We start from the raw sequence: 25695 nt of genomic DNA on the forward strand, positions 1-25695 counted from the left end.
CTTGCTTTTGCCTAGTTATTGATTTTCAATACAAATGGGAATTAGAAATCTATGGTCTCTTTTAATAGATCTGTGGTAAACTGCTGACATTATATTTTATAAAATTTCAGGTAGGGTGTTTGAAACAGGTAGAAGTAATCAATCAGAACCAGCTGTAGATGTGTCTATAAATTGCTAAGTGACAAAATCTGAAAGTGAAATCCCTTCATATATCCAGCAGTATTAGTGGGAGAGAAGGCTTGCATGGAAATGGTTTTTCTTTTCACATTAACACCATGTGAAACTACAAGTTGGATCTTTATCTAAACCCGTATCTTCATCACAGTTCCATCTCTCTGCTTTCTTCTGCAGTGAATGCACTTCCCATAAATCCTTAACAAGAAATTATACTGTTAATCCCACCAACCAAATTTTCTGTGACTTTGTGGAGGTGGAGCTAGGATTGTGACTGCATTCTACCCCAGCAGCCAGCACAGCTGATTAGGATGGGAGTGGGAAGGCCCTAGATAATATTAATGCCAGAAGAGCAGCAGGAAATAGGTTGAAAGTTCTCTATGGGATTGTTCATGGTGACAGTCCAGGCACCGTGCTAAGCAAGGTGGATTTTTGCTTGAAAAGGTTAGTGTTTCATTAAAGGCATAAACTACCGATTTTTTGGCCCAGTTGAAAAAGCTTTATGGGTGAAAATAGATACATATAATCCTCAAAAAAATACATAGTACAAATATATTTTAAAAAATCTGATAGCACCAAAACAAAAGGTTTGGCTCTGGGGTGTTGTTAAGACCTTGGATTGTGTTTTTCACTCAAGAAAAGCTGGTGTTGTCTGAGGAGCAGAGAGACAAGAGAAAAATAGTAGAAGTTGTTCTGGCTGTAATTGAGGCTTGTTTACAGAATGAAGGATATGTTTATATGTCTGTGTGGAATTAGGCTGCCAAAATTCCTGCCAAAGCATAACCACCAAAAATAATCATGCTTGTGTCTTTGGTATTTTCTAAGCCAATTTCTTTACTTAGCATGAAGTCTGCAAGGGGATATTCATTAACATGAAAACCTACTGTGTAATTTAAGAAATAATATTTGTCCTAATCCTTTTTTCCTTCTGTCTCCTCTCCCTCCCCCTTCCTCTCTCATCCCTGCTGCACAGTGCTGTAGTTCTACTGAATGCTGATGAGACCACACCATGCCCAAGCCCCTCACTATTGAACAGCTAAGTTGGCATCATATCAGCATTTAATACTTCTGACAGGGAGGAGGTCGATAGAGAAGGCTAGTCATGATATTGAATTTTCGAGAGAAAATGGAACTTTTTTCATTTTAGTTTGTTTTTTTAATATATTTATTCAAGTCCTGCCTGATTATATTCCCTCCTCACCATGGCAAAGTCTTCCTGTGTTCAATCATCTCAATCTGTTTTCTGAAGATGCACATGCAGAGAGAAGCCAAGACCTTCCTTCAGCATGCAGTGAGAGAGATTTGTTGCTCATATTTCCTGCTATTTCTGTCCACCTGCATGCTTTAGTTGAAGTGCTTCTTGATCCAAAAAAGTTTAGAGATGAGACTAGCAGGTTCAGAAAGGAAACCAAGGCAGAGAAATACCAGAATGGAAGGTGGCATTTTGTAATTCAATATTTGTGCTATTTGAGACATATATACACTATATTTAAGTAAGATCAATCAGTGCAGAGTTGCTGTTGAGATTGTACTAAAGCTAAGAGGAATACCAGAGGCAGAGAGCAACTGAAAATAAGTATTTGCCTGTGGGTGAAGCAGCTCTTCAATGAAAAATATGAATGTATTAGAGGGAAAAAAAGGTGATCCTTGGCTCTAAGAAACAAGTCCCAGAACTCAGGAGCTGTAAGTATAATCAATAACATGCAAGTGCTGGTATCTTTGAATTATGGAAGCTTTAAAATATATAAAATATGAGTTACAGTTTCTTTGTGCATTGCCAAAGAGGCTGAACTCTTTCATAGACACATTACTTTGGAAAGAGAAATGGCATCCATTTTTTCAGGTACTTCTGTCTAATAACAGTCCCTAGACAGTAGGAGCAGTCACACTAATACACTGCAACATAAAGCATGCTTCAAAACCATTTCCCTGACTGCAGCTGTCAAACACAGCATCAAATGTGTTCTGCCTAGTGGCATACACACATTTCTTAAATTAAATAATAGACATCTCACAATTTCGTTGAGCTACCTCCCTGAAAGATGTGTAGACAATTAACCAAAACGGTAAATTCCATAATCCCAGAATGGTTGATGGTGGAAGGCAGCTCAGGAAATAACCGAATCCAGCTGCCCTTCTGAAGGCAGACACAGCTAAAGCAGATTGCTGAGGATCCTGTGAAAAAAGTTTTCTCTTATTTATAGATGTATTTGTATTTCAGTTTGTGGCCATTGCCTCTTGTCTGATCACTGGGCACTGCTGAGAAGAGTCTGAGTCCATTGTCTTTACTCTCCCATCAGGTATTACGATGCATTTCTGAGACCACCCTGCGCATTTCTTTCTCCAGCCTGAACGGGCTCAGGTCTCTCAGCTTCTCCTTGTATCTAGAAACCCTCAGTGGTCTTTGTGATGATTTGCTGGATCACTCTATCGCAGATTCAGGGCATCACATGTCTGTGTCTGGAGAATCCAGAGCTGGACACAGGACTCCAGATGTGTCTCATCAGGGCTGAGTAGTAGGGAACCATCACTCTAAGTCACAAGTATGCTCTGCCCAAAATATGTATTGCAAACCAGCCTGTCAAGATAACCCAAAGTGTAATCCGCTGGTCTGGAAGTGCAAGAGTGTGGCTTGTATCATTCCATTCTTTACCTTACTGATAACTGGTGTGTGTTCCTCTGCAGCTGTAAACATCTCTGAGCTTAGTAGCACATTTCATTTTCAGAAATGTAGTTTTAGAATGAAATCCAAATCATTTATTACAGAAAGTTCACATTAGAGCAGATCTATATGTGCTGCCTAATGGTGGTGTGCTGCTCTGATCAGTTCAAGGCAGTAGAATTATGCTGAATCAATTCTTATCAGAATGAGATGAGAGTATCCACTCTATTCCTACGTTCTATGATAATGTGTGTAGAGTTCTTCCAAATTAGAGAACAAGTAGATAGTTGCTTAAGCAACTTGAATTTCTACCTGAGAGGTAAACACTATAAACCAGATCATCTGTATCTGTTTATATTTTTCCTGTTTCCCTGGGTTTTCCTGGGTTTTCCCTTTTCAAGGAAAGCTTAAATGGTGTGCATGACACTGTGGTGCAAAATGCTTCAGTTGCTGCTGAATCAAAGCTACGTTTAGCTCTGGCTGAGGCTTATGAAAAACAGTGTTTACCTTGATCTTTATGCGCTACTCACTCGCTGTGACTGTGGCTGTTTTGCTTCCTGGCAGATTTCTCGCTAGTCGTGTAAGAAATCTATGGCAAATGATTTGCAGGGCTTTCCTTCTAGGTCAGCAGTTTGCAAACACTCTTTCAAAAGCCAATTAAAATGTTCCATTTTCTCATTGGCATGAGGATAGTAAATGGAAGAATTTCAAGGCTTAATATGTCTCTCTCTCAGAAAGCGGCTTGCACAGCTGTGAGCAGAGGCGCTTTATCAGAGATTAGTTAGTTCAGATTTCCTCCTGAAAATTGTTAACAAGGATTCGATTACTGTTGTGGGGAAGGAAGGTAGAAAATGAAGGCAATTGCTGGCTATTTGCTGAAGGAATCAGTTAAAGTAATAGTATCAGTTAAAGGGAGTTGGTGCTGCTTTAGAAGTTCCCATTTGCTTAATTGCAATCTTTTCCAATGTACCATCAGGTGAAAATAGAATTCCAATATGTCCTGCACTTCAAGTTGTTTATATCTTGTACCAGGTCTTTTCTCTACTGTCTACAGGGGAGATCCAGAATGGGAGAGGGGGTGTCTGTGCCTCTCTTCTGGCAGACAGATGTTGCTGTGCTGGGCAGTTCAGCACCTTGGAGAGGAAACGCTCCCTGTCTCCTCCCTGTCCCGCAGTAGCTGTGGGGCACGATTCAGCTCGCAGCCACCCTATGTCCCTAGCAGCCTGTACGGCTGAACTGCACCTTTTCATCCACTCACAGCATTGCTGTCAGAGCCATGGCTTCATCCAGCAGTATTTACTGCTCTGTGCAGTGAATTCAGGCTCAGTTAGTCACGCTGCCCTTCGGCACACAAACTGTGCTTCTGCTGAAGAAAAGTTTTTCATTGAATAGAAAAAAAGAAGTAACTTCCTGCTTTTGTCTGCCCCTCACTGCAAGTATGGGACTGCCTCCTGCTTACCCCTGCTCTTTTCACCCAGATATCAATGATTTTCATACGGCCTCCCTCAGTTTTGATGTGTTTCACCTTAGGTTGATTATGTTCAGCCTTCCACGGGTATCCCCTGGATTGTTTTCTCCAGCAGAGGAATTGTCAAGGTCATCACTTCTTGCTGCTCTGTCTGAACTTTATAATTAGCTCTGCCCTAAGGTCTTGTAAGCCTGAGGAGCCCTCCATTGACCAAAGTGGGTTTGCTCCATAGAATAAGTGCAAATTGTCTGAGTCTTCCCTGGTACCTACTCAGCCTAGCTTATCTTTGCATTGAGCTCCCTCATCTATAATTAATACATGTCAGAGATGAATCTCTGCTATGAAATTTTCTTATGAGGATAAGTTCTTCCGTGAAAATATTTATCAAGTTCTGCTCACCTTGACCATAGCAGTGAATTCCTTTGTTCAATTATTCACAGTCCTGTGAAGGACTCAAAAGTTCAAATAGCATTTTAATCACAGATTGGGTGGGATATGCCATAGGCTTTGTACACTGAGTCTGTCTTCAGAAGAATTAAAGAATTTTTTTCATTGATTTGTTTTGAAGGCCTTATTTTAATTACTTGAAGAAGGTAAGTCAATACTGACTCAGAATTACTTCTAAATATGTGAAATTTTGGTGCAGGGATATTAATAACCTGACTTTTCCCACTGTGCTTAGTCTCTGCAGCCTTCATTAACTTCAGAGAGACTTGCAGTCACCTGTATTTCCAACCATAATTTTTCAAGCTTTCTTGACTCATCAGTGACAGAGATGGGAGAATGAGTCATATTTTTTCATTAATGACTGGTGGTTTTGAATATATCAAGGCTTTAATTTCCAGAAATCTCACAACAACCCTTTTCTTTTGCTTGCCTTCCTCCCAGCCTTCCACCTAAACAGCATGGTCAAAGAGCTTGTTTTGAAAAGTCAGGCTTCTTTATATTCAGGTTTCAGATTAAAACTGGAAATGCAAAGTTCTGAACAGCACCTGCCACTCACAAAGGTCTTGGAAATGACCCCTTTCATTTAATTTCATCACCAGCATTCCTCACAATTCATTCTGCCGTTTCTGTGAAGCTGATTCTAGTGTTTTCATCCCATCCTGCTAAATTGAGAAGAAAATTTCTATTGATTCTGAAAGCAGGAGGATTAAGCTCTAGTGCATGCTTTGCTCCATTGTGCCAGGGAGTGCCTTATAGCCAATTTATGACAGATGCAGCTGTGGTTTTCTGAGTGCAGTTCCAATATCTAACTGTTTACATCAAGGGTGGCTTTCTGACACCGAGGGTTATTTTATTTTAGGTGATACAGTCTTTATGGAAATTAAAATTATTATTATTTTTTTTTTATCTTCTGCAGCTGCCTTAGTAAAGAACAATCAGTTTAAGAGCATCTCTCTGACTCACCTGAGCTGGGTACAGTTGACAGACATCTGATTTTGGCACAGAAATAGAGCCATAAGGTCATCTGGGTGATCCTCTTCTTCAGTAGCCTGTGCTTGGAGAACTTGTGCTTCTAGTTTTCAATATTCTGCCCATTGAAATAGTGTGATATCTGAAGAGCTACTCTCAAACCAATAGGATTAGGAGCAGTGCTTGTTGTTGCATATTTTCTGTTGGACTGAGACTGCTCACTGTGCTGTTTCTCAATTCTGAGTTTCTATAGACCCAACACTTGAATGGGCAAGAAATCGGTCACTCTAATGGTTATTTTTTTGAAGGCTGTGATAAAGGACCTTTTCTCAATTTTATTATACTTAGCAGTATATATTTAATCCAAGCAAAAATTGAACTACAATAATTCCTTGAGGTGAGGGTGGAATCAGGCTAAGTCTGCTTAGATAAAAAAATATATGACTCTGTTTGCAAATATTTGGAGAAAAGAGACCTACAAGTGTGAGTCAGCACTTCTGTCTTGGGCATGGATTGTCCATCACTGGTAGAGAGGACTTGGAAGGTGCTGTTTCATCGTTGTTCCTTATGTTGTCTGTTCTCCCTCGTAAAATCCTGGGGAGCTGATAGTCCAGGTCATGGCAGTGAGGTTTGGTGGACAAAACACTGGGGTGGAGGTCTGCGCCTGCCAGGGAGCACTGGACACCATTTCCTTGTAGCCAACAGGAATATTCCTCTGCCTCTTGGGAAAATGAGGCTATGTAAGGCATGCAGCCTTAAAAATGTGAATGGTCAAGTTCCTCAGCTCAGCACTTGTTGGAATATTCTATGTTCGAGCAAGGGCTGCCAATTTTCCCTGGCTTGGCGTGGGGCTGCCGCATCACTGTTTTCCTCGAACATGTGCCTTTGGAGGCTCCCTCCTCCCAGGTACATTTCTGTGCTCATAGTTCATGGAAACACAGAGATCACAGAGCTCCTTCTTGCACCTGGATGTGGCTTAGGCTGCCAGCCTGGTGGTCAAACTGGTAAACCTCAGTGAAAATGAGAAGGCTGTGAGCACTGCTGCAGCTGCCGTGGGCTTTACACAGCATCCCCCGTGCCAGGGTGTGCTGGTGATGCAGAGACCTGGTGTGGGCTACACCTGCAGACTCATTGCACCTGCATCATGAGAAGATGTCACCCTTTATTGAAAGCTGTGCTTGAGAAACAGCTAATTAACACCTAAAGCAGATGGGATAAAATGGCAGAGATTGGTACTTTGTTGTGCTGTAAACTCTCTTTGGAAAAGAGATATTTATCTGGGTTTTGAAATGTTTAGTTCTTCATTTCTTTTTTTATGTTACACCAGGAGGAGAAAATGAGGAAATGATCAGAAAAATTGCCTGAATGCATTTTAATAATAATTTTAAACTTAAAAAGGGAAAAGTCATAATTTTGTTCAAGTAGTTCATCTCCATTCAGACAATACAGAGGTTATTGCAGAGCTCATGCCTTTGATTTCTTACTTTACTTTGGCTTGTGTACCAACCAATTCTTGTTAAATATTTATGGACAAGATTAAAGACTTTATAAAACTTAGCAGCTGGCAGCTGTCCTCGCCCAAAGGATAATGCAGAGTTTTCGTTTTAATTGGATAACCGTGTGACTGAAATATGCAAACCCCAAGGGGAACACAAGAACTGAAATATGTAAAATATTTTTTTAAAGAAAATACTCTTTTACATTCTGTACTTTCTTTTTCTCTTAGTAGCTTTTATCTGAAGGTGAAATTGCCATTTCTTTTCTGCTTCTTCCTTTTTAAACTTGTATTTAAAGTTGGTTGGTTTTGAGTTGTTTTTTTTCTACTGAAGTTAAACTTTTTTGATGGGGTTCCTTCTGTTTGTTACAGGCCAGGCATGGATTAATATCCTGTATTCTTTCTTCTGTATTTTTTTCTTCTTTCTCTACACTATTTCTATTTTTTATCTTCTTAATTAACTGCACCTATTATGTTGCTGGGAATTTTTTGCGTTCCACCCTTTGAAGATTATCCATCTAAACAATCTTAAAGGCCAAGGTCTTCCACATTAGCTGCCCATGCACACACAGTCCCCTTCTGTCTGTCAATGTTTCACATACACCTTGTGGCCCAGCTAAAAGGAAGGGCAGCTGTAGCTGAACAAAAACTGAGGATCATATTTCAACGCTTTTTCCCTGTGGACCCATTGCTTCTGCCTTTCTAAAACTGTTTCCTTCAGTGTCTTAAACTGTCCTGTGGCTACTGAAGTCCATAAAGCAATGTTTGTCTCTGCATGAATGGCTGCATGGAGCATGGCAATAAAACAACAACAGTTTCTTTTTTTACCCATTCATTACTTCTCAAAGATTATGGAGAATGGCCTCACAACGACAGCAATCACTCTCTTAACAACCTCAGTGGATGTTGTCAGGGCCCATCAATTTCTAGAGGTCACATTCCTGTAGTAGTTCAGTTTCCAGCTCTTCCTTCTGTGATGATGGGGCTGTGTTTGCATCAACCTGGAATTTCGTTCCTAAAGCCTGGGTCCCAACAGTGCTGTCCCAAGAGTGTAGCTTAGCTTTGCCACTGAGTGGACTGGATTTAAAGTTACTGCTCATCACTTCATCCAGGACATTGTGACCTAAGCTCAACCAGATATCTACTGTCCCCATCAAAGGCATGACACTTCCTATCAGAGTTCAACAGGTGGAGAAGAGAGCACACAGGACAGGGAAACAAAGGTCTAGAGTCTGTGGAGTGTCACCTGCATGGTGCTACTCAGGACTATAATGTGGATTTGCATTGCTCAAATGGAAATTAAGGCTGTGCAACCAAAGTCTTTCTTCAGATGTGTCTTAAAATGACACTCCAAAGTTCATAGCTGAAGTGCTTATCAGAGAATAAACCCCCAAATTTGCTTTGTAAATTATAAATTGACATGTCCCTATGAGCCCTGTTTTTTTTACTTCCAGTATTACTTCTCTTTTCCCTCTTGGCACCTCAAAGCATTGCCATTTTAGATTTGACACACAAACGTGTCATTAAAATGACCTGCAAAAAGCAGGAGTCTTTGGGGCTGCACTGGAGCAGATGTACCTTTGTGCATTTTTTATGTGTTTTCTCACCTTCCAGCAACAAGAAAAGGATAAGGCGTTTTTGAGTTTTATTTAAGGATGTAATTGTTTCCCAGGCTTGCTTCTAGAATAACATGGTTGCCTTGCATTTGTTATGAAATGATTACTGATAGGATTATTATCGTGAAGAAACATTTAATTAAAATACCTTTATTATTTGTTCTTTCATCTCATTGTAACAGATAACCAGAATCAACAGATTATATTACAGTAATTATGATTTATTTTAATAAATTATTAAAAATTTGTATAATATTTCCTCTAGTTCAATTTGTATTCTTTGAATACATAGGAGACTCTTATTAGAAGGTGTGAAAAAGTTTAGCTGATCTTTTTGAAATGGAAAAACCCCTTTAAAACACTCTTATCCAGTGCTGTATTATTAGTGTATCTTTTTCTTCTTCTTAAATGTTGGGCTGGCATCTGTAATGCCAAAATTCTTAGTTGGATATGAGGATCATCAATAGCTGTGGAAACAGCTCAACAAGGGTTTACATGTAACAGATCACAGGGGTTAGAGTGCATCAGGGGGCACTTACCTGCCTTTTGTGCTTCTGGGAGGAATACTGACCTCAGGGTTTAGAGCACTGGGATTATGCTTTTTTTCCCTTCTGTAGCAGAACTTTTAAACTTATAAGTGGTATTCAAGTTCCCTTTCTGTCTTTTCCACTTTCACCCATCTTTGTTTTGACTGTGATTAACTTCCACTCCGTGTGGAGATTCAGGCACAGAAATTTCTGGGTTGACTCTTGTAAGGATTTAATATCAGCCATTTCAAATAGGGACTCTTAGCATATACATTAAATGGACATTATCCATGCAGATTAGATACATTATTTGGCTGCACTATGTCTTGTATACTTTTTAGCAGCTCTGTGATGGCATCTCTAATATTTGATTTTTAAAAAAAGGCCTGTCACGTTATCATCATTTTCCTGCTTTGTGACCCAAGCACTGCAGAGATGCATCCTCGCCCCAGTTTTCTTATTTTCTAATGGAATTTCTGTGATTGAACAAATATATTGAAAGAAAAAGAAGGTAGGTTATACCCCCCAATTTATTATTCTCATAATCACATTAGCATTACAAGTAATGTCATCCAGCTAGAGTCACATTTTTACTCTGCTAATACACTTTCTGTGACAGGTCTGAGAGGTAGATAAGAGAGTTGTGTCTACTGAAGTGAGTTTTCTATTAACTCTTCTGATTGGTGTTTTGGATATATGATATTTGGCAGTTTTACTGCTATCTCTCTTCATATGATAAAAAATGTTTGTTGTATATGGTTCCTGCAACCTCTTACACACTGGACATTTAATCAAGATGTGAAAAAGTGATGAGAAAAGGATATCAGAAGTAATTTCTTGAAGCCCTTATGATGTTCCACTCTGGTTATGTTCTGTTTTTCACAGCTCTTGGGTTGTCCCTATGTGTGAGAGTGCAGGAATAGAAGGCAGAAATCTTTTCTATTGCATTTTGTGAGACTCCTTCACTGGGGTGCATGGCCTAGAGAAGTGTGCATCTCAAAAGCATCAAAGCCACTAGTTTTGGATCATGCCTGTGACATTGCCATCCCCCAAGACCCTCTATTTTTTTTTCTTTAAGTTTTAAACAGGAAAAATTTAAGGAAAATGTTGAAAAACACTGCTAAAAAGTTTAAAACATTGGTGATTATTTTTACCCTCAGTTGTGTCTAGTTTAGTCTTCCCAATTCACATAAAGAGGAGGAACTCTGCAAGACCAAAAGAAGCAGGGAAAAGCAGAATATTCGTTTACTTGGTAATGCTGTAAGAACACATTGGATGTGCATAAGCCTTACATGAATTAAAAAGAACAGTTAGTGTTTACTTTGTTGCAGCAAGCAGAGTCTCTGTATTACTTTGCCTCACATGAGTTACACAAAGGATTGTAACACACTGGTGAGCTGAAAATTATGGTTAAGGGCTCCATGGAGGAATCTGTTTTGCTTGAGGATGCTGGAGAAAGGTGTATTGTAAAGGTCTCTGAGGTACACAGTTGTAACTCACAATGAAAGGGATTTGTGGGTGCTTGGCAGCACGAAGAGGTGATACTGATTAACTGCAACTCCTCTTGACCCAGCCTCTCTCCAAGACCTCTGGTTTAGTCCCTGAAGGACATCGGTTTTATCCTGAGGGACGTCTTCGTTCCAGTCCTGTTCTCATGACTCATTAACTCAGCAGCTTGTAGGACTTGGTGGCAGCTTGTCAAGGTCTAACAATAGATCATCTTCTGCCCTGCCACTGCCTTCAAGCTGGCATCTGTACCTGCACTTCCCGTGTTGGCTGCACCCAACCTTTGCAAACTGGCCTGTAGTTTCAGAGATACTGAACCATATTCAAACCAGGGAAGAAATCCCTGATACACAGCTTTTCCCCCTGCTGTCACCAGTTCTTCAAGGTGAGTACAAAAAGCTTTTCAGAGATGAGCTGTCTGCATGTGAATTGTCACCTCTGAGGACACCTCTTTGCAGTTACGAAGGACTTGGGAGTTTTGTGAGAAAACCAGATCCAGGGCTGTTGCAAACAGCTCTGCCTTTGAGCTGTGCAGTGGAATGTACTTTGAGAAGGGAAATGCCAGCATTGCTTGGATGGGTTACATGCAATAAGGGAGTGACAGCATCCCCTCACCACAGGGAGCTGAGGAAAGAAGATGTGACCAAAGGAGAAGTAATAAAATATTAGGGAGATTTCTCATAAAAGAAAAGAGAAAGGAAAGAAAAATGCCAGTGGAAAAAAAACCCAACAACAACTAAAAAAAAAAGGTGGAGGAATGAGAATTCCAGAGTGGGCAGAAATATAACAAAGCCTCATAAGGAAATGCAGAATAGGGAGACAAAAGGGGGTCAATGAGATTGAAAAGCCCCCACATCTTGGGGAGCCTTTTTATCTGCCATACAGCCTTCAGCCTACAAGAAAGCTCCCTACTGCTTAAAGGAGAGACATTGGAGCTTACATGACCTACAGCAAGGTTTCAATGAAATTGATAATAAGTAGGTCAAAGGAAAGAAAAGAAGGTGGACTTCCTTTTGTCATTAAAATCCTTACGAATGTAGTTTAGTTTTCTCCCAACTCTCAGCTTTTGCTTTTTTCATTTTTACATTTAGGTTTTAATTATCAGGCAAATTTAACATATTTCTTTTTTTCTGATCATTCGGATGGAAAAGCAGGACCTACTTTTTGACTTTCAAGACTTCACACTGAATCTCCCTTAGGGCATAAGAAAACTTGAAAAACTGATTACTTTTCTGTTCTCACCCTTCTTCCTTCCCCTACCCTGAAATTTCAGTAGGCTTTTGTCACTGTACATTCAGATTGAAAATGAAAAAAGCAATTAGAAGGAATACAGCGTGTTCCCTTGGGTCCCCACAACCTTATTTATCTGCAGCCTTTGGCCTTAATAGCAGAAGCCCAATATCTGCTTTCTGCCACAGCTTCCAAGGATGCTTATGCATAATAGCACTGGCATGGGGAAACTTCTGAAATGAGCAAGGAACTATGACTAAAGACCCTCCTTAGGCATTGCCTTGAAAAGCAAGCTCAAGATGAAGTATCTTGTTGCTCACAGTTGGAACAGCAACACTTAAAATATATAGCATGAATTTAATCAAGCTTTTTTTTTTTTTTTTTTTTTTTTTTTTTTTTTTTTTTTTTTGGGTCAGACTACATGGCTGTAGGAAACCTCAATTTTTGTTACTCCCAAGTAATGTTTTATGAGTATCTCATATTTCTTAAGTGGGTAGTGGAAAGTGTTCCAAAGTGCTTCGAAGACTGAAAGAAAGATAGAGTGTTAGTATCAAAGGCAATAGCAGCAAAAATAAACACAAGCAAACAGAAGACCACATCCATTTTGGGCTTTGCTCTACTGGACAGTTGTTTTACATCAGGGAATTTTTTGTCCTGAAAGCTGAAATAAAACAAAAGAGTAAGTAGTAGACTGATGATGAGGCATTCCTTCTACAGATAGTAAAAGGCAGAAGCAGAAAACCAGAACTTGGAGTTAGATGTGTCTTTATCATCCCCCAAAGGATCTGGGGGGAAGAATGTGGGATTTAGAGAACACTGTTTTTATCTGTTGTCTCTCACTTGCTGGGAGTGATATGCCCAGTTCATGAATATTTCTAGTTGTATTTCTCAGGTGTGCAGTCCAGTGGGAGTGCAGAGACTGAGAATGTGCTTCACATCTTCCTCAATATCCTCGTCTGTTAGGATTAAGCAGAGGATGCTGAGATTGGCTTTTCTCTCTTTTATGTGTCCTGGAGAAGGCAAGGTCTGAGGAACGCCACAAGCAACAGATTAGCAGAGCTGTGGGGGCTTTATTCCCTATTTACCCTTTTGCATTCACCTAGGGTTAGACTGTTACCTGGCATAACCAAAGCAAGGCTCTGGCAGTCCAGGTGGAAGCTGGCTTCTTCTTGAATGTAAACTCTCTAAATACTCCACTGGCCCTTAGGTAGCTTCTGCAAAGGAAGCAACTTTCTGTAGATATATCTTTGCCAGGTGCTTGTCTCCTGGTAGGAGCCATCTTTCTTTTTAATACTTGCAGACTGAAAATGCTCGCTATAGATGAAACAATTCACTGATAGCTTTGAAGTCTACAAGGTAAAATTCATATTTCTTCATTATCCATTCCAGATGAAGAAATTAGTTTTTTTTCATAATGATGCCTTGCTTTCTAATTTCTCTCTCTGGCAGTCTAGACTCCCAATCTAGAGACAGACCAGTTTTATGTGGATGTCGAAGAGTTCCCTCTCCCAGAAACAGGAACAAAATAATTGCAAGGTGGAAAAGCAACTTAAAATCTTAATTTGTGGATTGGAATGCTAAAATATTTCAGAAAATATCTATCATGATTTGTTTATAAGAGAGCCTGGCTGAATTTATATTTTGTGGCAGCTTGTCTGTTCACTCTCACCACGTGATTTTTCTTGCACAATCTGTCTTCCTAACCTGGGGTCCAAGGTGGTCTGGTACAGCCTTGAAGATCTAGCTGCTGGACAGAATTGCTCTTGGCAGCTGCACTGGCTTTGTTAAAGTTATTTGGGCAGGTCTGTGTGTGATGTGTGCTAAGGTTCTGAGGTACTTTGCAAATCTCCAGGGGCAGCACTGTTTGTGTGATTTTATGGGAGTGCTCAGCAGACCACGTTCCTCAGTATAAACCTGGCACATGCCCTCACTGCTCTTCTTCCTCCCCAGCTGGACTGTCTGCCTGCAGGGCTTGGGCCCAGCCTGAAAGAGTTAGCAGGGCTGTTGAACTGACATTTATCCTCCCCCCAGGCAGTTAGAGAAGAGGCAGGGATGTGGTTATAGATTTTGTTCGCTGCTAGAGCACTGGCAGCTTGGCAGGAGATGAGGTCGGTATCGGGATCAGAGAGCTGTAAACCACCTGTCAGGAGGAAGAGGTAGGAGAGGGATTATGACTGTGATGAAGTGTGGATTATAACGCTACCTGTTATTTGTGACTGTGCCTAATGACAGGATGCAGCTCTGTGAAGGCTAAAAAGAAAATATATAGCCAGGAATATGTGCTGGGGTGTATATCCTCACGTTCTTTCTTCATAATCCTTGGCATGGGGGTGTCAGAAGACCTCATTTTAACCCGGCAGAGAGGCAAAGTTGCAGCTGGGTGATTCCTTTCCTCCGTGAGCATCATATTTTTTGTTTTGCTGCAACAAGTAAACCAACAAAGTTAAGCAGGCTGGAGCTAATGAGAGGCTACTGGAAAGCAGCATGTGAATAATGTAAATGTCTTACTGTGATAAGATGATGTATTTTCATTAGGTTGGAGCAGCATTGACAGGGCAGCTGAAGGGCCCTTTGGCAATATGAAGGCTAATTACTTACCATGAAGAAAGGAAAACTTGTCAAGCGGGAGCTCTGTCATTGCTCAGTTCAATAAATCAAGGTAATAAATCATGCTCAACAGAGTCCCTGTGCCATTTTAGGCTACTGAAACGTGTGTGGGAGTGGAGAAACCAAACACTGAAACAAAGTGTCATCTCAAAAAGGAGCTGGGTTTATATAGTTTATGAAAAATTATAACCACACTTGGATTTTATTGGGACTTCGAGTAATGCACATACACTGGTTGAGGTGGAGAATGGTGAAGAGGGTGCATCCATCCATTAATATAAAGGGAAAATGAACATACAGTGAAAGCGGTTTATGGTTTTCTCTGGTTCCTCACTGTGTGCCCTCCAGATGAGCTGGTCAGGAGTGCTTTCAGAGGTACAAATAGCACCTCTGGACAAACTGGTGATCAGTGGTGCCTCTGTTTTCTGATGGCCTTTTGGACCAGGGGACCACAGAATATCACTCTGAGCTGAGCACTGCTGTTCCAGCTCTGCTGCCAACCCTCCCAAGCTAACACTTGCTGCTCTTGTGCTGTAGCCTTTGGTAAAATGAAGGAAATGACATGTGCCCAATTTCTAAACTTAACTGAAAACTAAATATTAAGATACTTCATAAAAATTAGTAGTTAAACCTTCTTTATTGTTGGTTTTTTTTTTTGGTTTTTTTTTTTTTTTTTTTTTTTGTTTTTTTTTTGTTTTTTGCGAAAGAGGTTATTAAACCAGGATACCTAAATTATCTTCACTAGTGTCACAGAGGTGGATTAGAGTCAGGCTGAAGAAGGTTTCTGTTACTGCTCCTTCTGTTACTGTCCTACTGTTACTGCTGTTACTGTTGCATGATCTGATTTGCAATTGCAAATGTTCTCCAAGGAGATCTGAAGAAGTCCTTTCTGATCTCTCTGAGGTGGTCAGCTTCTGCTCTGTCTGCCTGTTACTTTCTAATTGAAACAAACAATTCAGGAGTTCAAAGAGAAATGTTATTCTTGCTTGGTTTTGGCTTTTACTTTTATATTTATTCTGAACAAATACTGTATTGTGTATTGTTTTCAATATTGTTTTACACACTTTCAATTTCCTGTCAGTGATCACAACAATTTAATTTCCTCACAAATTATGAGTGTAATTATGTGGCACTCTTCTACTTCTGTGGTAATGTTTATTTATTTGCTCAAAAAATTTGTTATGGCTGAAGATGAGAGGATCTGGGATTAATAGTATGTAAAATCTGTAACTGTCAAAAATAGCCTAGATTCAATAAACATTTCTTTCTCCTTTTCCATTAATTTTAAAATATTATAAATATTGTTTCTTTTTGTGCTGAAAATGAGGTGACTGTTGAGATTCTCATTGTATTTTTAAGGGGGCTGTAATAGCTGACAAGTAAGATCTTTGTGTTATTGTGTTGGGAAATGCCAAAACAGCTGCCCAATCCCACACAATCCCATCTTCCTTCCTGCGTACAGGGGCTGCAGACAATGAGCTGGAGAAGAGGAATGCTGGTGCAATGGCAGCAATTGACATACAACTGGAAAGTAGGATCCTATGGAAAGGGGATCTGCATGGTGCAGAATAAACATCCAGAGGAGTTCATACATAAGGAAATTCCCAACATACTGGTAATGACCTGAAGGTAACCTCAGAAAAAGCTAGATCACGAGTATTACCTGAAATTTCTGAGATAAGACTCTTGATCCCTTTTTGTTTCTGGGACAAAAGGCTGAAGTGTTGTAACTAAATGCAATGTTAGAGGAAAGAAATTCTGCACTGAGGTTATTTTGCCAGGAGTAGCAAAACATGGCCTGGAAGATGGATCCAGTTGGTCAACTTTCAGTGTTTGGAATAACAAGGTTTCTGCTGCTGAGAGGAAAGCATAAAGGTGTTTTTATAACTAGCACTAAAAAATTGGAACAAGAAGCATTAGGTCTAATTTAACCCTACTGTAAAACCAGGAAGAATGACAAATGTTTTTGTGGAGATGTGTTTAGTCTATTGTGATACAACTGTAGTTGTGGAACAAAACAAAACAAAACAAAACAAAATAAAAAAGAAATTCCTTCTGAAATTCCCTTATCTTTACTGGGAGCTCATTAAAATCTCATTAATGGAATGGTTCAAGTTTTGTCAAATTCCTTTAGGCAATTCTTTTTATGGAGATAGCAATTTTTTTGCTAGCAACTGAAAGGTGAATTACCCTCGGGTAAAGCATGGAAATACCCTAAGATCTTTTCACAGTGAAGAGACTGTATTAGTGGTGAGGTTTCATTCTCTGCTCCTTTTCTTAAAATTAAATTGTAGGTAAGGAATTTTAAAAGCATTGGCATATATCATATTGCAGAGTCCATCAGCAGTTCTATGATAAACTTCCATTTTTAGGTTGGGTTGTATAAAATCTCATTTTAGGCTGATAGTCAGCAGTAAAATAAGTTGGAAACCATGCTGCATAAGAGCTGTGGCATATTTATCTCATATTTCAAAATCACTTCTCAGAAAATGGAGTCCTGTATTTAGGTCATCAGTAAGGTCTGAGTGTAAGCCTTTTGTAAGAAAAAATGATAATTCCTAGCATAGGGAACAAAAGCCTGACTGGCTGAGGCAAAAGAGGACTTACAGAATCTCATTTTCAGAGGTATTTAAACTCCTGACTCAGCTGAAAACAATGGGAGGCATCCATGTAGACGCCTGTAGAGTACTGAGTCACAGGTATGGCAAAGCTTGTGCTAACATGGATATCCCAGTGCATATCTCAGTGCCTGCAGGAGGTTCAGGGATGCAGAGTTAAACACAGTAAAAGGGGACCATAAGGCAAGCTCTTTAAAGTGCTGCCTGACCTAGATGGACACAGAATTTGGGTGTCTTTTAGTCTTGAACTCAGAGCTAAAAAAGGATTTGGGGAAGGGTTTTATAAGGCTGCTAAGCCAATGTCTTAGTTCAAAATGTGTCTCCCAAGCAGCATTCATGCTTAGGGAGGTGCACTGGCTTTTTTTGGGATAAGGCCAGTGTCAGAGCAAGGTGTGTGAGAAGCATGTAGCTAAAGTACAGGAGGAGATGGTGGAGCTGGATTTCAACAGTGAGACAGGAATGCTGCAGTCCAGATTCATTCATAGGAGCCAGCAAAGCTACAGTGCTGCACTGTGCTTTGTACCACCCGGTGCCTGAGACCTCCTCTTTCTATGTGACCTCACTTTCCAGCTGAGGAAGAAGAGAGGGCAGGAGCGCTGTGACCTCATGCACAAGCTGTGCACACCAGGAAATGTGGCTTAGATCTCCCTTTGCATGTGAAGGAATGTTTAATGTGTTCTCCTCTTCCCGGGAGGACACTGTAACCACTGGATTTCAGAGGTAGCCTCCCTCTTAGCCTTCCCTGCTGAAGCCAGGTTGGTGTTCAGTGGGGAATTTGGCAGTGCTGAAGTGGTGATGAAGAGCAACCCTGCCCATGAGTGGTGAGCTCCCTAAGCCTGAGGTGCACAGGGGGAAGAAAACGGCTTCCTGAGTCTGAGACAATGCCCTGATCCAGCCTTTGAAAATCCCACCCTGGACTACTTTTGCTCACCTTTTATCTGGGACCACAAATACTGCTTGAGGTGAAGGACCTTGACATGTGGGCAAAGCTGTTCACTAGGAAACTTCAGAACTTCCCATTGGTTTCACAGGGGCCATCATGCTGCTATAAAACAGAAATAAAGTAAAATCTGGATCAATTATCCAAAGAAGAAAGATCTATTATCTCTGAGATGTTATTAATCCCAGCTCATCCAGTCTAAATATATTTCAAATTGATTAATATTCTGACCTGTAGCTGTAGGGGCATTTTGTACCCCTCTCAAGCTTTCCATTTATGAGCAGGCTAAATTTACATCCACAGAGTGCAGCTTAAAGACAGGTGATTTTCCAGTGCTAACAACAATCCTGTACCTAATTTGCATGCACAACACTGTACACAGCCCAGCCAATCAATGCTGATTACTGGGAAGCAGGAAAAGAGAAATCCACAGATAACATTTGAAACCACTTTCAGAAAAGAATCCTCAGGACTTCTTAATAAAATGTGTGTAAAAGGCATTGTTTTCTCCTATGTGGGCTATGTATTAGTTAATTTTTTTATGTTGTGTTTTCGGTAGTCCCTGATGTCCAGGCATCCATCCACACCCACACTATTCCCTCTAGCACACATCCTGGGAAGTTCAGGAGATCAGCAGGGTCCCCGTGTCGCTGATCACTCTCTGTGGATGTCAATGCAATGCAGCAATGGCAATGAGATATGAGCTGCATTTTCCATTGGAAACTTTATTGATCCATCTGGAGAGAAAAAGGTTTTAGAAGTCAATAACCTTTTTTTTTTTTTTTTTTTTTAAATGAGAAAATAGGTCCTGATCAAACAGTTAATGAGGTAAAGTAGAGCAAACATTTAGAAATGTTCCTAAGGGAACTTAGGATATGGGCCTTTCATTCTTTTGGGCAAGGAAGATTTGGGGAAGAGAAATCAGTTTTTCTGGGTTTTTTTCCTCATAAGTGGTTCTAAAGTCCCTCAGTCCTTTGTGCCTTGTATCAAGAGAAGTTTTTTTCCCCCCAATTCTTGGGATGGCATTGAGTGGAAGGGTTTACTTGAGGAATGTGAATGTATATTGATCAATAATTTCCATAACACATAATTTACTGCTTCAAGTGTGGATTGATAAAAAGATGATTTCTCTTTGTGGTAAAAAATAAACAAAAAGGCAGAAATTCTTATCTTACACCAGTTTACGCTTGTGTTTTGGGATCCATCTAAGTCTGTTCTGCCATACTAATTACTATTTTTATGCATTCTAGTAAGAGGTCCTGAGGAACTCTATAGAAATATGAAGAAGCAGTGGTCTTTGGGGATCTCACTGTCTAAAGCTGGCTGTGAGTCTTAACTTTCCACACTTTAAAAAATATTTTGTTTATGTCTGGTCCAGAGCTGCAATCCAGAAAAAATGAGAAAAAAAGGCACACAATAAATTTCATTTTGTGAAATGAAATGTGTTCCCTGCGATGTCCAAGAGATTAGAAGCAAAAGCCATGTAACTCTTCTCATTTTAGGTGAAACCTCACTCTCCAAAAAGCACCTGGGCTGCTGAATAATTGGATCTTTTGACTAAACACTTGCAAATACAGGTTTTGGTCGGCCTGAGATTTTGGAATTTTATTTAACGTCATCATCTTGGAACAGAAAGCTTGTAATTCTTAAGATCAAAGTTTTGTGACAGAGGAACTAGATCTGTGAAATGCCAAGCACTGCCTTGACCCTGAATTCTTTGATTCACAGTGGGATTCATAATACTTCTGGTTCCTTGGGAGCAATATTTTAAACGTTTCCAAGTTGAATGTACTCCAAAGTTGAAAAGTCTGACCCAGGTTTCCAGTAGAAAAGCTTTATAAAATTTGCAAATCTGAGCCTTCACCATGGAACATAATTTTTTTAGAACTAATTGTGCTTTTTCAATGGAAGTCTGTGCCATCATAAGGTTTTGACTGCTTGTAGTCATAACAGTGCAAAAGGTGACAGACAGTGGTGTGGGAAATTACTTCTTTTAGAAAGAAATAGCATTAAACTGAGCAGAAACCATTCCAGCTGCATGAAAGAGTGCTCAGACTGTCTGAAAATAAAGCCATTTAGGTTTAGGTTCTTCATTATCTTCCTGGCTGCAACATTAGAAAAATGACCAATGATTTCTAAAACACTGAGAATTTTTATTATGTTGTGATCAATTACATTTCTTATTCTTTCTTTTTTTTTTCTTTCCTTCTTTAATATTCAGAGTCATTTATCTCTGACTCATGTCACAATCCCTCATTATTTCATTGCCTGGCTTACTTGCAGAACAGCATGGACTCACAAAACTTTGTGCTTCATGATGATATAGAGTAACTATTAAATTCTAGTCCCTGGTAAAATAGCAGCTCAGTGACCAAACTGCAATGTATTAAATTACTTTTTGGTTTTATTCTTCTACAATGGCTCCCATGTTTGTGGTACGGTATAAATATTTTTAATATAAATAACGTTACTACTTTCTAAAACGTATTGAGATTTTTATTATACAGTGAAAGGTCTGAAATCCTCATTGTCTGTCTCTTCTTTACATTCCTTACTCCAAATAAAGGTAAATGACTCCTAGGAGTCTGTCACTTGACCATGGAAATATTCTGTTGGTAAAATCAGGTGCTGCCTTCTGAAAATTCTTTTGCAAAGTATGTGGAATGTTGCATGGAGGGAACTGACTTGCAAAAAACCCTGTTCTGCTGAAACTCTAGGCAATACTGAAACGCCATAAAACAGTTTGGGGAAGTTATTGTAGCTTGGAAAGCCTTGGGTCCTTATCCTAATTAAGCTGCATTCCCTGCAGAAGGTGGTACCAAGGTGTTTAATGACCCCTTAATTCTCTTTAATTCTCCTGTGCTGAGCAGCCTCTGCTGTGCTGCCACACGACCTCTAAATCCTGATGACTGCCTGGAAAGCTAAAGGGAATTGCTCGTATGGGAGGTGATGCATTAGAGATGCCAGAAATTACAGTTCTGTTCCTCTTCAGGTTGTCTCAAATAAGTGTGAGACCTTGCCGTTGTTACCCCGTGGTCACAGTGGCAATCCTGTGTCACTGCCTGCCCTGGATTCTGCCAGCAGTCACTGGTGAAGCACAGAGATAAGTGATTATACTAATTGAGAGGGGAGCGAGGTGCTCACCACCTCTGCACCTGAGAGACCCAAGTTTAATGCACCTAGTTTTAGAAGGGTGACCTTTTTAGTCTGCTTCAAGACATGCTAAGCAAAGATATTTAAATTTGTGGTCTTGGAAGGCCAAAATAAGCAGGGATTTCAGAAACTAGTTACTGATGGGAGAGGATGGAAAATGTAATAGTAGACTGAAACAATTTATTCCCTGATACATATATGCACCCTAACAGGCACCCTGGCATTACAATTAGTGATGCTGAGGAAGTCTCTGACTTTTTCCAGTGGTGTTCTTCCTTTCATAATTGTCAGCTCAGGTGGGGCACTGGTACAGAGTGATGATAATGACATTAACTTGCTCTTGAAAGAAATTGAAAATGGCACTGCTAATAATGCCTGAACTGCTACAGCATCTCTGCAAATTGCAATAGCTCAGCAGCACTGGAAGAAGATGTAAATAGAATGAGGTGCCATATATCTTAATATCCAAGGCATAGATATATGTCTATTTTACTGATTGCTAAATGTTGAAACCTTGGATTTGGAAGAAAAATTGCCCCTTGAAAAGGGCTATTACAGAACACAACTTAATCACTGAATCTAAGTTTGCTGTGCTGGCCCTGAAAACAGAGGGAAATTTCACTGTATTTATACAAAAGCAACATAGGCAAATGAAAAATTATCAAAGTTAAAGAGTGCAGTACTCTGGTTATGGATGCAGAAGAATTGGAAAATATTGGTTTATAGACAGGGCAATCAGTAAATTTAATAAGTCGCTGCTGTAGTTAGTCAAAGTAATTAACACAAGGGCATGTAGGGCAACTTGAGCCGTAGACTCTGGCACTGGAATAACTGACTGTAAGAGAGCCATTAGCTCATGATTAAGTAGTTTATCACCAGAAGCCAGCTTATGTAGTCATAAGTACTTATTTATAACTATTTCTGACTGGTACTAGGGTTACACAGGGCATTACATAGCCTGGGGAAACGGAGTACACTTTGTTTCATATGGGCAGGTTTTCTGCTTTGCTTGTTTCAAGCCAACATAAAATTTTCACGTTCCTGATGAAATGGGGTGTGTTTCTAGCAAAAAGGAAAGATTATCCTCTGGTGATCAGGGTAGGAGGGCACACAGGCAGCATTTTCATTTCTAGGTTTGTGTTTTTAGAGCTGATGTCAAGCGGACAAGACAGAAGGCAGGAGTGTGTTTCCAGGCTAGTGTCTGGAAAAAGGCTCTGGATTTTCTGAGAAAGAAAAGTTGCTTGGATGAGCATGTTTTACCATTAGTGATAGAGTTGGTATATGACTGGAGTATAGCAAGGATGGTGCCTCCAGAGATGATGATATCAAAACCCTTTTAAATGGGTTAGAGAAGTCAGAATGTAGTCTTTGAATGTAGGGAAACTGTACTGAACTTCAGGAGTTTCACTGAACTGGAGTTGAGTAAGGTCATACAGTATTTTGCCAGATGAGTTTGTGAAGAAAAGAACACAACTAAGGTATATCAGCAAAATCCCTCTTTGTTAAACTTCAGTCTAACCAGTCATCCATTCTGCAAACATAAAAATCATTCTCTGATAAAATGAAGTTCACAGTGCCAACTTGCTCCTGGAAGGTGAAAAATTTGGGAGCAAAAGAAGATGTTGCTAACTATTAATAATGCTTCTTTTTCCCAATTTCCTTTCATGTCTTCTGAAAATGCCCACCTGTAACTTGAAAGTCTATAAATTCTACTGCAAGAGAAACCTTGGCATAGTCTTGCCTTGAGTTTTAAATGGAAATAAACTGCTGGCCAGTATTACTCAGAACTTCCCAGGCTGATGGGATTATTGTTGCACTCCTTTTTATTGTTATGGGGAAGGAAAGAGATTTCTGACAGCAGAGATCATCCACAGAGGCACACCTGAGAATTTGTCCCACTTCTTGTTCCTGTCCAGTATAACCACTGTGAATTGTAATTTCCTCCGAATTTTACTGCTCAGATATCTCTGCTCAAGCAATATGAGTCATATCAAAATGCTGTGACTCAGTTGTACACTACAACTGGGTGTGGATCATTGGAAGATTTGTGTGGACCTATTTAGAAATGGCCAGTCATAGAAAGACTTGAAAGAGAATGAGAAATGGGAAGGAGTGAAGACAGTAGGTAGATCAAGATGAAATTGTAGAAGTGGATGGAGAAGGTTAAAAAGAAGAAGAAGGTGGCAATAAATATCTTGTTGTCTTCTCTTTGCGAAGTATTTGGCAGTGGTAGTTTTGATTAAAAAAAACTACATAAGACACCACATGGGGGCAGGGCTAAATCAAAGATAAATATTTCTGTGACTATTCCTAGTATTTATGTTGAAGTGGTCATTTCACGTGAATGGACCTCACTGCTGCTGACTCTTGGCGCAAATAGGGAGTAAATAAAGTCTTATGCAAACACAGAAGGATTACTGATGACATCTAAAATATTTGGCTTCTAATAATGAGCTTTATTTGATTAGAGTTCCTCTCTGAAAGTCCCACGGGGTTTTTTCAAAGTGCCATGTGCTCTATTGACCAGCCCCTGTCCGATGCAGGAAACACAGCTGGTATTTGTTTGCCCAGTGTTGGCTGTCCAGAAAAATGGCTGATTGATATCATCAAATTATCTTTCCATAGCCCAGTGGAAGTTCATGGCATACATGTCACCAAAAACTTTATTTTAATACGGTATGAGAGTAGTAAGAAAATATATAAATTGATAGCACATACATTAGGAATCACAGATTTGTGAAGTCCTAGAAATTGAGCCCTCAGTATTGAAAGAAGAGGTATTTTTTCTCTAGGGAATGTTACTGTCTGTGATGTTTAAAGAGAAGCTGCAATCATTCAAGCTCGTAGGAAGTAAGGATTAATTCCTGAGATTTATTGTTGGAAACACAGTGTATGTTATCCCTTAATGAAAAGAATAAGCAACATGAAACAGATAATACTGTAGGTTTTCCATAATACAACAAGCAGACTAGATCCAGCCTCCTGAGGCTGTTTGGATTTTCAGGGATTTAAAATTTTGGCTAAGCAGTGATGTTCATGTTACGAGTCCTTTCTTTGAGTTGTTTGTGTCTATAGCTTTTTCTTTTTTTTTTTTTTTTTTTTTTTTTTTTTTTTTTGTGCTTAATATGTATCAACCTGCAGTAACTAGGGATCCATATATTTTAAGTGCACAAGAGTGCTGCTGCCTCAGCCAGCTCCATGAATTGTATTGCTTAATTGACAATGCTTATCACACAACTATTAAACTTTAATAATCAGGAATCACTGGGTCTTTAATTTGAGATTGTTATAATCACAGGATGCTCAAATGTAGAATTTCACTGGTGAAGTTGAAATTATTAATTTAATTTCCTAAAGAAAAATGTGTCAGAAGTAGGTATTGAGCAAATAGTAAGTAAGTGGAAATGTGTTTCTTTGCTTTCAATCATATTTATTTACTTTTGAAACTAGCATAGTTCTCACAGTTCTCAGGCTGAGGACTTTTTTGTTTTTAAATAATTCTTATGAGTTTCAGAAAATTTCTGCAGTTGTTTCATCCTGGCATGGTTTTCTCAAGGGCTATTGTAGCTCTAGCAAGAAGAAAGGGAAGCAAAATAATCAATATTTCCTTGAAAATAGAACAAGACTGTCTGCTGGACCCAATCAGTCAGTTTTGATTACTGAAAGCATCTAGGTTACAGAAACTCAGCCCTTGTCCTTTTCTTATACAGGGATTCAATATTCCTTTTGGGTACAAAAAAACCTGTCCATGCACTAGAACTGAATCCAATTCTTTATGGATATTTAATACTTGTCCTTACAAGTATTATTCTCTCTTCTGTGCAGGGATTTAGCACACAGACAGCTACTTCATACGTGGGAGCACAAAGCAGTAATTTGGAGATACCTTTCTTTATTTCTGAAACTTTTTATAATTAAATCTCTTGCTTGGCCTTACCATGCACTGACTGCATCCATGAGGAAACTGAAGTATCCCTGGTTTTACTGGCTGACTTTGCAATGCTCCAGGATTAGTTTTCAGAGCAGCCACCTCTGACTCACACCAGAGCTTCCTGCTCCCTCCTTCTTATTAATTTGTCCAAACTGAGCTTGTGCCCTTTGCTGTGACAACCAAGGAAGGGAAAGGCTACAAGAGTTTGGTGTGGGGGTGTTCAGAGTTCTCAGTGGCTGGAGGTCTCTGATGGGTATGGATGTTTTGTCTCTCCCTAGGAAGATAATGTTCAGGAGGCCTTGTAGACTACAGATGTCGCAACTTATGGAAGCAGACTTGAGGCACACAAAGT

General features: G+C 39.7%; 1 long non-coding RNA gene across 1 annotated transcript; it reads left to right on the forward strand.

Annotated features, from left to right (window-relative positions):
- Positions 1-560: 560 nt before the first annotated feature.
- Positions 561-16662, forward strand: LOC136293011 (uncharacterized). Its single transcript, XR_010722047.1, has 3 exons — positions 561-618; positions 14630-14753; positions 16164-16662. It is a non-coding gene; the product is annotated as an uncharacterized lncRNA (long non-coding RNA).
- The last annotated feature ends 9033 nt before the right edge of the window (positions 16663-25695 follow it).

Source organism: Chamaea fasciata, unplaced genomic scaffold, assembly GCF_029207755.1.
Source record: "Chamaea fasciata isolate MVZ Bird 193981 ecotype frontalis unplaced genomic scaffold, bChaFas1.0.hap1 SCAF_8, whole genome shotgun sequence".
NCBI lineage: Eukaryota > Metazoa > Chordata > Aves > Passeriformes > Sylviidae > Chamaea > Chamaea fasciata.